This window comes from Corvus moneduloides, chromosome 4 (genome assembly GCF_009650955.1).
Source record: "Corvus moneduloides isolate bCorMon1 chromosome 4, bCorMon1.pri, whole genome shotgun sequence".
Taxonomy (NCBI): Eukaryota; Metazoa; Chordata; class Aves; order Passeriformes; family Corvidae; genus Corvus; species Corvus moneduloides.
This window is the reverse complement of record NC_045479.1, coordinates 46,622,351-46,634,727: the sequence shown is the minus strand read 5'-3', so window position 1 is coordinate 46,634,727 and position 12,377 is coordinate 46,622,351. Positions and strand designations below refer to the sequence as shown.

At 41.7% G+C, this 12,377-nt stretch overlaps 1 protein-coding gene across 42 annotated transcripts in view; it reads left to right on the top strand.

Annotated features, from left to right (window-relative positions):
* The first annotated feature begins 1,432 nt into the window (after window positions 1-1,432).
* NRCAM (neuronal cell adhesion molecule) overlaps window positions 1,433-12,377 on the top strand; it is a 149,516-nt gene continuing 138,571 nt past the window's right edge. For 17 of the 42 annotated variants that reach the window (XM_032106375.1, XM_032106383.1, XM_032106387.1 and 14 more), the window contains exon 1: window positions 1,433-1,603. The gene's annotated coding sequence lies outside the window, so the exon portion shown is untranslated. Of the gene's footprint in view, window positions 1,604-1,866; window positions 1,948-12,377 lie in introns of those variants that run through there. The other 25 variants (XM_032106409.1, XM_032106407.1, XM_032106399.1 and 22 more) reach the window with 6 other exon arrangements.

The window sequence follows — 12,377 nt, the reverse complement described above, 5'->3', positions numbered from 1 at the left end:
GCAATATCCTAGCATTTTAAGGCCACCTGTGTATACACTGATGCACATTTACTTAGACTGTAGTGTTTTTGTAGTTAAATGAATCAGTTGGGAACATGGGACTTGTATAGCAAAAAAGAAAATGTTAGCAAACAAACGAAAGTAAAGAACATTGGAGCACTTCCCTCTATATAAAATGGATTTTCTTCACATTCATCTAATCTTTTTTGCATATTCTGGTCTCAAACATTAATATCCTGGCCTCAGATTGTTAGGAGTTTAAGTATCTCCAAAGGCTGAAGCAGTTATTGTCAGTCCATCTGACTTATTGTTTAACCCTTGGATATTTATATGCATGCGCTATATCATTTACAGAATCTGTTATTCATCTCAAGTGCTGTTTGCAGAAGGTCAGATGTTCAGATTTAACTTGCCGGCATCATAATGTGGTTTCTGCAGAAATGCAGAGTAAGGGCTATTTGCTCATCTTAGGCATTGTGTTTTGCACTATTAAGTTATCATCGTAGAGTTCACCTTGAAAGCTGTTCCCTGAAATGTATAATGGTTAACCACTACAAAAGTTGCCACCTTGCAATGCACAAAAGGCTATTCCTACAGTGGCTGATCCAAAGGCAAGTTCAGCAGCAGCAGTTAATCACATTTACTACGTGTTAAAGGTATAGTTGGATTAATTTTGAGCAATACTGAGCACAGCCCATAGAAGTGTCAAAATTACATTAAAATAATTTCTGGTGTTGTTCATGAAATGAACTGCAAGATGTGAAGGGGAAGGAGAGCTCTGTGAGAGGTGTGTTCAGCAGATTTACTTGGAATAAGCCCTGTTCCCGACTCTTCTCCAAATGGTGTCACCCAGAGCTCCCCTTTCAGCGATCGCATCCAAACGCCCGCCTTCCTGAACTTGTGAACTGTAAATTTAACGAGTTCAACAGGACAATTCTCGAGTGTAAAATAATATCCTTGTCTCCAGTTTGGGAACTCGCTGAAACCATCTATTTAGAGGGGCACTGCCGGGCTAAAATAATGCGGCTATTTAAAACACCACCCTTGTCGGGGGGGCAGCTCCGGGGGTGCCCCGGGGAGTGCTCGGCTGTCCCGGCCGGGGGAGGGCACAGGCGGGGCCCGGGGGCTGCCGGGCACCGGCGCTGCTGGGGAGGTTCAGGGCCGGGTCGGTCGCCGGGCCGGTCCGGGAGCCCCTGAGCGGGGGTGCAATGGCGATTCCACCGCGGTTTTAACAGGTGCGGCGGCGGGAGGGAGCGAAGGAGGCAGGCAGGAAGGGATGCTCAAGATGGAGGCGCTCCGCGCCCCCTCAGGTGCGAGGGGCCCGCGCCCCGCCCCAGCCCCGCCCCGGGTCCCCGCGCCGCGCGCGCGTCCGCTCCGGCGCGGCTCGCGCAAACGCGCGCGCCTTCCCCGCCCTCCCCGCGGGAGCGCGCGTTCCCCCCGGCGCGGCGGGGGCGGTGGCGGCGAGGAGGGGATAGCGCGGGAGCGCGCCCGCCGCGGCTCTTCTCGCCGGGCTGCCGAGCGGGCAGCAGCAGGAGCAGCAGGACGAAGAGCGCGAGTACCCCGCTGACCCTCTTCTCCCCGGGCGGAGGGGCCGCACCTTCCCGTGAGTACCGACCTGGCCGTCTCTGTCACCGCGCCGCGCATCACGCTGAGGGAGGTGCTGCGCCCGCCGTCGCGCCGGTGCCACATCCCGCCGCACCGCCGGTGATATCCATCCCCTCGCACCGCCGGTATCACATCCCCCCGCGCCGCCGGTGCTCATCCCCTGGCAGCGCCGGTGCCACATCCCCTGGCAGCGCCGGTGCCACATCCCCTGGCAGCGCCGGTGTCACATCCCCTGGCAGCGCCGGTGTCACATCGCCCTGCGCCGCCGCCTCGACGGCGAGGAGCCGCCCGTCCTCCGCGGGTGCCGGGGCTCCTCCGAGGGGGCGGGCGAGGAGGCACCCGGTGAGCCCACCCGGTGCCGCGGGGCTTTGTTGCGGCGGCGGCCGATGGCACCTCCCGGGGCGGGCGGGTCGGGGCCGGGCGGGCCCGGCGGAGACGCTCCGCGACTGCGACGCGCCCACATCCCCGGGCGGGCTCGGTCGCCATTTCGTGCGCTGCCCGGCAGGGGCGAGGGCCGGGCGTGTGCGGGGGAAGGAGCTGTCGGTGCTGAACTGCCGCGGACCGCGTTTCGACTCTTTCGCCTTTATTTATCGCCCGTACTACTTTTTTTTTTTTTTTTTTTTCCCCCCCCACCCCCCGCCTTCCTTACAGTTGCGATTTTGTTTAGGCATAAAATAGCTACAATGTGTCTGAATCGCGGGCTTTTCGTGTTTTCCCTATTTTGGCTTCTTGGTGGCGATTAATGCAGAATATCGTGTTGAAGTCTGTGCAGCGAGTGCACTTGTCTCTTTGGTTATAAACTAATAATTAACCAAGCCTTCAGCTGTCGCTGAGGTCTTCAGCATAAATGTGTTAGTTTTGAAGTCTGAAATGTGTTTAAACCAAGACTTCGGAGTCTAAGTGTAAACAGTACCTGATTAATAATGCCAAGCTGTTTAAATATTTAAGATCATAGTGTGCTTCAGCCCAGTCAATAAGCGTGTTCCATATTGACAAGTACTCTGTGAAAGGAATGCTATTGCTTAGCTCTCTGTGTTATTGGATAAAACAATGGGAAATGTGGTATATAACCTATAGATCGTGGTAAGATGTTCTTTTATCCATAAAGGTCCAGCTTTTGTGTGTTTATTCAAAACAACCTCCTACTGAGTGAAAAATCTGGTATTAAACACCTGGGTTTCTTTTTTCTAATGTTCCCCGTCTTTGCGCATTTCTTTTTCTGCGTCTGATTTGGATTCTTAATTAAGTATATTGTGGAAAAGGTAGATGAAACCTGAAAACTTTATTGTATCTAACAGGTGCACTATTAATCATTTCAACATCTTCCATAATTTAATGTAATAGATGTGATAATTTATGGATAGTAGTTATATGGGTCTGTGCATAAAACATGTCACTGTACGACATCAGAAAACATCTGGACTGTATTTTGAGTTTGAGAGCAGCTTATATGCCAAGAGGCGAATCTTGCCGCTGTTCTCTGGCAAAGGATATCAGCTGGAAAGAGAAGGATAGTTTAGTGTTTCGTAGCTCAAAGGACCTAGAAATCAGAAAAGTGACTTGCAGGTCCAGCGTCTTTTTAATACTTGTCTAATGTGTTTGATGTTATCATTTGTATGAATACACCTCAGGCATTTGTTTAGTTTTAAATAGAAATTGCAATGCAAGTGACCAGACCTGCTAAAGAGTGTGCTGCCTAAGTCTGTGAAAGTTACTTATTTGAATTTCAAAGTACTTTGAAATTCTCTTGGGTGTCTAAAATTAGCTGTCAGACTATATCAGTATAGAACTGGGAAAGTGTTACATTCTGAGAATATTGAATGTAAAGAAGCAAACCCAGAAAGCCGCTTGGTGGTGACAGAACTTGGGATCCATTGAATGAATTCACATTCTGGGTTGTGCAAAGGCAGTGTAGCTAAAGGCAAACTGTACAGCTGTGTGACCACATCGGGTGGTGGGGTAGTGTATACAGCTGGTGCTAAGGACGGAGCTTATACCCTCCTCACAACTCATAGATAAATCCACAACTAATCATACTCGTATTAGTATCTTCGTTCTGTCATTAGCATTACTGGCCACAGTAGAATTATTCAAAAGTGATACTGTTCAAGGTGAATGAGATCACCAGAATCTGAGCCTTAGCTGCTGTTCCTTATCTTCTTGAAGAAAGCATATTATTTATCAAGCGTACCACAGCTTGTTTGACAAAAAGGGCTGTAATAATAAAATTTGGCTATTTTAAATGGTCTTTATTTTCAGAAAATGAGATAACAAATCCAGTGATGCATCCTGATACCTCCTGCTAGCTTGTTGCACTCTGGTGTTTCTCTCTGGTGCTCAAAAAGGTGACAGCAGAAGCTTTAGTAACCAAGCTAAGAGTTTCTTGGGATTAATGAGATGTCTCTCTAATTGTCAGATTTTATTGTTTTGAGGATTCCGGTTTCAAGTCAGGAGAAGGTGATGCATGTTGCCCATTCTTCCTGCTTTAGTGAAATGACTCACTGTGGTATCTGGACATAAAAGACATTGAATACACTAAGGGTTTGGCAATTTTTTAATAGATTATTGCACAGCTCAAATAGCTCAATCAGCCTAAAAATTAAATCTGTTTTGCCTGTGCCTGTGAAATTGCTGTTATTCTGTAGTTTTATTAATCTGTCTCAAATCACCTTGAATTGTGATTACTTAACTTCCATTATATTGAAATAGTACAATAAAATTGTGCTGTTCAGTTTTCACTGGACTTGTTCATTTTTTCATGTTTTATGAACAGAGTTGGTAAAATGGGACGTCATACAGAGGAAAGTATATCTTGGTAATGAAAGTTGAGGGAATAATGTAGGAGGTTGTGTGTTGGGCAATATGCAATGAATTTGATTTTGCCTTCCTGAGTGGGCTGATAGTATTTAAAAAATTCCGTTATACTTTCTCTGCAGTGATAATTTGTTGCATTTTAAATTGGTAAGTGTGTGCATTGCATCTTCAGTATTAAAGACACTGTAACTTCTGCATTTATGAATACTGTCTCATAAATGTAATATTAAGGGAATTTGTAAAGAGTTAATCTCTAATAATAAGATTAACATGATGCGCCGTAAGTTTTGTCCTGCAGTTTGTTAACCAGGAAAGGATAGTTGCAAGCTAGCTGTATTGCTTTCTTCTGAGCTACTGGAGGCTGGCTGAGCTCTCAGTTATTTACCTCAATAGAAAACTGAAAGGGAAAAAGTGAACAAAGGAGGTCTGTTTTGCCTGTCCCACTTGCTGGGCTGTTGTCTTTGCCCTTTTCAGTGAAGGAGGGGGTAGAGCTGGGTCAAAGTTGAAGAACACTGAAAAGGAATTCAAGTCTTATATTGAAATGTGAATGATAGCTTAGTTTGAGCGCCGACCACATTTGTTTGAATTGATTTTTTTCTGTCTGTGGGAGGTTTAACTGACAGATGGTGATGGAGTGGCATATAGACTGCTAGAAGGTACAGCTAGATATGTGTTCAGACCCTGATTAGATGCTCAGTAAACAAGTGCATATCTGATGAGACTTTTAATACTGGAGATACTGATGCTAGACACTGTGTGACACACTAGACATTTGATTGTGTGAATTAAGGGCAGACCCCTGCAGCTGGCATACATTCAGGCTTACTTGTCTAGCCTAATTGCATTGCAAATACTCCTCTGGATTGATCTTTAGCTTCTCCCTTCTAGTAAATGTTGAATAAGTACAGAAATGTTCATCTGGATCCTCTATTAGCTGTTGTTAAGAAGCTTTCAATTTTTTTTGGTTTGCTGTATGAATCAGGATGTATCTTAGTATTCATTTTGTGAATACACTGTTTTCCTACACTGTTTTGCTTTTGAAATGGCTCAATTCATAATGTGATTACAGCTTTCCCCTTGTTAACTTTTTAGTATGGAAGCATAACAGCTTGAATTATAAAATGTTTCTGTAAGAGCTCACAGTACCCTCATTCTACTTTAAGCAACTAAACTTTATATAAAAAAGCAGCATTTGATGCAGAGCATCTCAAATGCATAAAAATAGCCAAGAGAGGAAAAAAAGGCTAGTTCAAGTTATAAGGACGTGATAACTTTAAAAAACAGCCTCATTAGAAAGGAACTAGCTGTCTAAATTGTCAGTTACATCAGACAGAATTGGTACAGATGTAGTCTCTCTAAATTCTGTAAATACTCATGTAACACTGCTGAATTTGGATGCATCCCAATGGGAATCTAGTTGCCCTGATACTTTGTCTGCACCACTAGATATACATGACCTTTTAATTTTCTCAGGTTTAAAGTATGTAATTGTTACTGTTTGACAGCTTGTTTGAGGAAAACAAAAATGGATCCATAACTTCCTGGTTGTGTGAGTTAGTCTTTGGCCACTAATTAGGTTTTTCTGAACAGCCAACCAAAATATTAACATACCATTTTCCTTTAGACTGTTACCTAAGTGAGGAGCTGACAGTGTTTATACACGAGTACAGATTGTCTTTTTCTGATCTGTGCCTCTGACTTCAAACTTTCTTTGTGTTTTCAGTGCTGCTGTGTTTGTCCAGCGTGATTCTGAGTGTTCCTGTAAAGGATTGCCTTTACAATGTCACGACACTGTAGGGCTCTGTGTGTGTCTGTGTGTTTGCAAAGGCAGTGTGTAATCAGTGAGTGCAGAAGTCAGCCTTTGTACCAGATTTGGAGTCAGGAAACAGTCCTGCTGTTGGTGGAGAACAATTCCATGGAGTTAACCTACCAGAGCACAGGTGCCGGCCAAGGGAAGGCTTCCCCACTGAGTACTGTAACATGGGCAGAGTAGTAGAAATCAACAAAATGCAAAAGAAGAGGAAAAACAAATCTTGAGAAGGACCACTTTTCAAGAATGTTTAAGAGTTCAGTGGTGTTCATCAGTAGGCAAGTAACACTTGTTACACTTTGTAACAAGATCAATGGTTCTCTTCACTATTTCTCCCGTGTTTAGAAGGACTAAAAATAGGGTTTCCCACCCTCCTGCTGTTCATCTCTCTAAGAGAATCAAAATGCAGGACGTGCTTGATGTGCCTTCCTTCTTAAAATTTTCAGGTAATAACAGGAAGAGGAAAGCTTGGCCACAGCTCTTCTTTGGGTGTGATAAACAGGTTTAGTGACTTGATTACTGCTACTTTGAGTAAGCTGGAATCTGTGGCTCCCTCCACCAAGCCCCACCACCCCCTGTAGACCAGTGCTGTGGTCTCTGGACAAACTAAATATATGAAAGGAAGTTAAATCCTCTTGTATTGGTGCTCTTTTGAAATGGAAGTAATTTTTAAATTGTCAGCTCAGCTGAATTTGTTATGTTTTGTTGCCTTTGTTATATGGCAACAAAAAATCAAAATCTGGTTTTCCTGTTGGGCAAGATGAGATGTTGATAGGCTGCGTTAGCCATTGTACTGGTTTTTCATCTCTTCTGACTAGGTAATTCCTACTGAAGCTCAGAAAAGAAAGATATATTCCTTTGCCCACCCTTTCAAAATTGTACAGGATTTGAGTAAGTTTACAACAGAGAACTCTTCATTAAAAGAGAAAAAAAATGGAGTTTTTGCATACAGTGCTGACTACACTGAGGCCTCTAGGCCTCTAGGCATTCTTGAGTCTTGGAACTGTAAGTTTTGTGTCTTGGTCCAGTTGCTGTGAAGAGCTGTGTTGTCTCCATGGAGGAAAGTTTTTTACAATGAGAATAATCAGCCATTGGAATAATCTCCCCAGGGAAGCAGTTGATTCCCCAACACTGGACACTTTAAGATGCATCTGGACAGACTGTTGGGACATCTTGTCTAGACTGTGCTTTTGCCAAGAAAAGCTGAACCAGAGGACCTTGAGATCCTCTTCCAAATGTTTCTATGGTTCTGTGCTATGTTCTTGAGGCTCTTACAGACAATCCACAGTCTTGCAAGCTCTTCTTTCTGATGCAGGTGTCATTGTTATTCCCTTGGCCTAGGTTTGATTAGGGCATAAGAGGCAGATAAGAACTATTATCAGTATTGGTGCAACTCAGTCTAAGTAGTACTACAAGGGTGTTTGGCACAACTTTGGGCTTGTGAAGGAACTCACTGTTCATTTTGGAGCTGTATGTACCTTTTGTATAGTTTGGTTTGCCTTTTGCCTGTTGGAGTGATTGTTTCTTTATAGTATTTTCTATACAGTGCAGTTCTGAAACCTTTAAGGTGAAAATAGTCTTTTAAATATCCCTGTTTTCCCTTAGAAGCATTTAATGTTTTTATGGACCTTGGAATCTAGTAGCCAGTATTTCAGTGTATTATAAGGCGTAACATCTTTCCCAGACAACACCAAACTTATAATCTCAATATAAATTGAAACTTCAGGTGTTTTCTGCTTTTCTGTAGTTGAAGTGCTTTAAAAATTGTATCTAAACTTGGTTCTAGACAGGGACAAAATGAGGAATATCTTAACTTACATGTGAGCTATTTCTGCATGATAAAGTTGAAATGTAGGCAATTGCATAACTGGAAAGCAAGCCAGTCCAAGGTGACTAAAAGCTAAATATCTGTTAGACCTTGTAGGTGGTAGCTGTATAAAGTGCGTTTTTAACTTAAAAAGAGATTAAAATGTTGGAACATATAAAAAGAAGAGTGTGACCACCAGAGGGCAGACACAGTGTTTAATGACTCCAACCAAAATCCTTAAAAAGGAGTCTATGACTATAAAAACGCAGTGAGATAATGACTGAATAAACAACAGAGTAAAAATTCACAAAGTTTCATACATTGACAGAAATATAATACTGTTTAGTGTTTAAGATGAAAGTAAATACATTTGCTTAGAACTCACCTAAGGATTTGTATTTCTACAGTGGAAGTCAGTAGTTCATCAGATCATGCAGTTGACCTGTAAAAAATGAGTTCTTAAGCTTAACTCATTTGCCTTTATATTGAGTCGAGCAGGTTTTTCATTTGGAAATGTAAAGTACACTCCTTTCTCAATAGTTTCTCCCTTGTAGTTAAAAGAATAAAGAATCTCTCGGAATTAAATCTCATGTTTTCCCAGATATACCCCAGGATTTGCATATACTTTTATTTTATTAATAACATTTATGTCCTTTAAAGTGTGTAATTTTGTTCTTCAGAGTATTATGGAAAATATTTAATGTTCTGGACCTAAAATTAAGTGCTTCAATAAAGTAGCCTTTTTCAGGAAAGTTGTAGAGTAGATTTTAGTGAAAGATAGTGTCTAGTAATTTTTATTTAGCTTACTTGATAGGAATGTAGGTGTTTAATAAAGGCAAGTCATGTTTTGGGTTTTACTGCTCATGCACTGTCTCAAGTTACAGAAATAGTGTCTTGTCTTTGAATTATTTTCCTCTAAAACCTAGACTGTTTTTGTGAGGAAAGAAAAGCCCTTAACCCATTGTTTTGAAGACACAGTATTCTTTACAATCATGTCTTAAAACCTTTGTTTCCTCTCTGGGGTTCTCAACTCTACCAGTTATGCTGGAGTGAAGCATCATCAAAACAGTCTTAAACGCTGCCCCAGATTTCCAATCTCCCTACTGTCATTTCCAGCAGGCACAGTCCCTTAATAGCAGGATTTCTGGAGAGATTCTTTGTAAGATGGTTTGCAGATATCATCCCCAAAACTTTATCTGGAGGAATTTCTCCAAGTTACTACTAAAGTTTTATGTAATTCACAACCTTCTCACCCTCTTGGCATTGAAATATGGGAGGAGGTTTCTCATCACCTCCAGAACTGACAGGGTCAGACACTTGAAAGATTATCATGGGAATTAACCATGAACATACAAATCTTTAAAAATCATTTACTTGAATAATGTGTCCTAGCTTTTTTTTCCCCCATGCCAAGAAGCCTAGAAACACCTAAAAATGAAATCAGAGTTGCAGTTAATAATTGGTTGTTTTTTGCACCTGTTTAAAAAAAAAAATTGGCTAAAGTTATGAGGCTTGATAGCTCTCTACAAGAGCCCAGTTCTTAGAGCCTTAGAGTGGCTCAACAGAGACGCTGTTGCTGAGAACATCTGCAACATCACAATCTGTTGGAAGTTAAGTGGCTGCCAGGGCTAATGCCAAAGTTCACATTAGTAGGAAGACCAGTCTTTGTGTTCATTATGTTATACTGGCATTTATGTGTGTTTTCGTTTCTGAGGTAAAGCTGTCCTAGAAGAGCCAAGCAGTCCTGTGAATTCCCCTACCCGCTTAGTTTAACTGAGATTATATTGAAAGACAACCCAACAGCTTCTAACCATACTCATGACAACAAGCTAAAGTGAATAAATACCATTATTTTTATTATTATAGATGGGAAAGTTCAAATTGCAAACTCATAGGTAGCTTCCTGGTTTGACTGTCAATAAAAACACATATTTATTGGAATGGAAGAGAGAAGAGGAAGAAAGTGCTGAAACCAGAAGAAAGTGTTCTAGACACAATTGATGGGTACTATGCAGTACAGTTTTTTAGCACTTACGTTTTTCAAGAGTATTGGAGCTTGCTCTGCTAAATATATTCATATTGGTGAATTTTGTTATTGTTTTATTATGTCAGTGTTCAGTACTGCAGTTTAAAAACCATGAGTGAAAGGACACTTGGTTAGCATAAGTATTCCACTTTCAGAAGCACTTCTTGTAGTATACCTTGCTCATCAAAAGTTTCGTTTTCTGTTAGTGAAGCTGCACTTGAGGTGATTAATCTTATTTGTGATGCGGAAAGGAAAACTTAGATTTAGATCAAATTAGTTTAATTCTGAATAGTGCTTCAGTAGCTTCAGTACTGAAAATCTAACAACTACACACGGTAAGGAAAATACAACATCCGGCAGATGGCTGAGGGCAATGCCACTAACAGTGAGTTTGGAGAACCAGCATAGCCAGATTATCCTCACTGACTTCAGCATGAATGGATGATATTCTGTTGTAATGAAGTTATTGATTAGATACAAAGCTTGATAACAAAAGGTGATAGATTTTGAAATTTCATTCATTTTTGTTATACTTTGAAGCAGGGGGTGTGTTTGGGTGGAGCATCCCTTTCACATCCAGCCAACTGTCCCGGGTACTGGTAGTGGTTTTAATGTTACACTGGCAAGGTGTAATCATTAGAAGAATCATCATACAGTAGTTTTAAATAAAGAGCCTTCCATTATATGTATGTCTGTTGATTCTTCAAGCTGTGATTTCTGCTAAGGTTATTTCTATTTATTTTTCAGGTTACATATTAACTGTGCTATAAATGTAGAAGTGCCCAAATTGACTGCTTGTGAGCAAACTTGGGTAAGAGAGCAGGAGAGTAACTTTTTGTGCTGTGCTGTCTGATCTGAGGTCCAAATTAGCGAAGCAATTTGTGTCCATTCATAGTCAACAGTACAACTGATCTCCTTGATATCAGTTACACTGCTGAGTGTTCTTCTGTAACTTACTGTGTGTATGTGTGTGTTATCCCTGTGGCTTTTTTTAAACTTTTAATAATTATCTGACCCCTTTACTGCCTTGGATAATTGAAACAAAACTATGCTTGTAGGGAAGGAAATGAGGGTGGTAATGACACCTTCTAGGGTGATGATTGTACTGTGCACATCAGCACCGGTTCCCAGCTGGTCCTAAGGTGTAACCGGTGTTTCAGTGTGCTCATCACTGTTGACTCAAAGCAGTCATGGTATAAAGGTCTGATCTTTAAGGAGTACGAAAACTGTTGGAATCACCTAACAGTGTATATAAAGAGATCAAAATAAAACCAAACTTGTCTGTAGGGGTTGGGTTTTTTGAGAAGCCAGAGTTGTGAAGCTGATTGCACTTGGACTGACTGAGAACCTGTAATGTGAGTGGTAGGTGCAACCTTCCCTTGGGAAATACTATTCTAATCCTGTCTGGGTAGTAATTTAAAGTACTTGCAGGAACATTGGTGATACAGTGACGTTACTTCAGCTATTTGAGAAAAATGTGTGAGAAATATGTGGAGTTCTATTTTTCCATCTGGTGTCATTACTTCAAGATTACATGAAACTATCTCAGTGTATCTGGCTTTTTCTGGTCTACCGTCTATGTAAAATGGGAGTAATGCCTGAAGGATTGATCTGAAGCTTGAATTGGGCTTTTGATCATTTTCTGTCATTTAGTTCAGTGCAACTTTGATAAAACAAATATTTCTAGGTACTATGCCAAAAACATTAATTTGGAAACCATTAAGGAAGCAACACAGATGCAGATAAAGTAGGCTTAATGTGTTGACAAATTTTGTGAGATGACCATAGTGTTTCCTTGAAAAAGACAGTGTAATCCCTTGTCTCCAGATAAGTTTCTCAATACTGTTGCACAGACAGCTGTTTGTTTAAAGAGTGAATGGGAAAAGCAATTGACTGGTTTCCGTTGTGTTGAGTAATGCTCATCTGGGGAATCTAATCTCTTGGATGGGATCTGATGGTCCTTTACCAGATGGTGGTGCAAGTCTCTTCATCTGGATTAAATGAGACTCCACGAAGTATTTTCTGCTGATTATGCACGATCTGTTTCTTTTGGTTTACAATAAACTCTATCCGATTTTGTATTTCCTGGCTCTCTTGCATATACACGGGGGATTGCTGTGTACATAGGAACAGTTTCAGCTGCCTCAGGGAGTCTCTGGGAATGCTGGATTCTCAGCATCAGATGCTATTTGTGCTTGCAAGCAGCTCCAGTTGGCCTGTATGCAGCTGGAGCTGCCTAGGGAAACTTCAGGGACTGTCCATTATTCTCAGCTGAAGAGGTCCTGTTTACCAGCTGCCTTGTTGTAAAGGCAGGT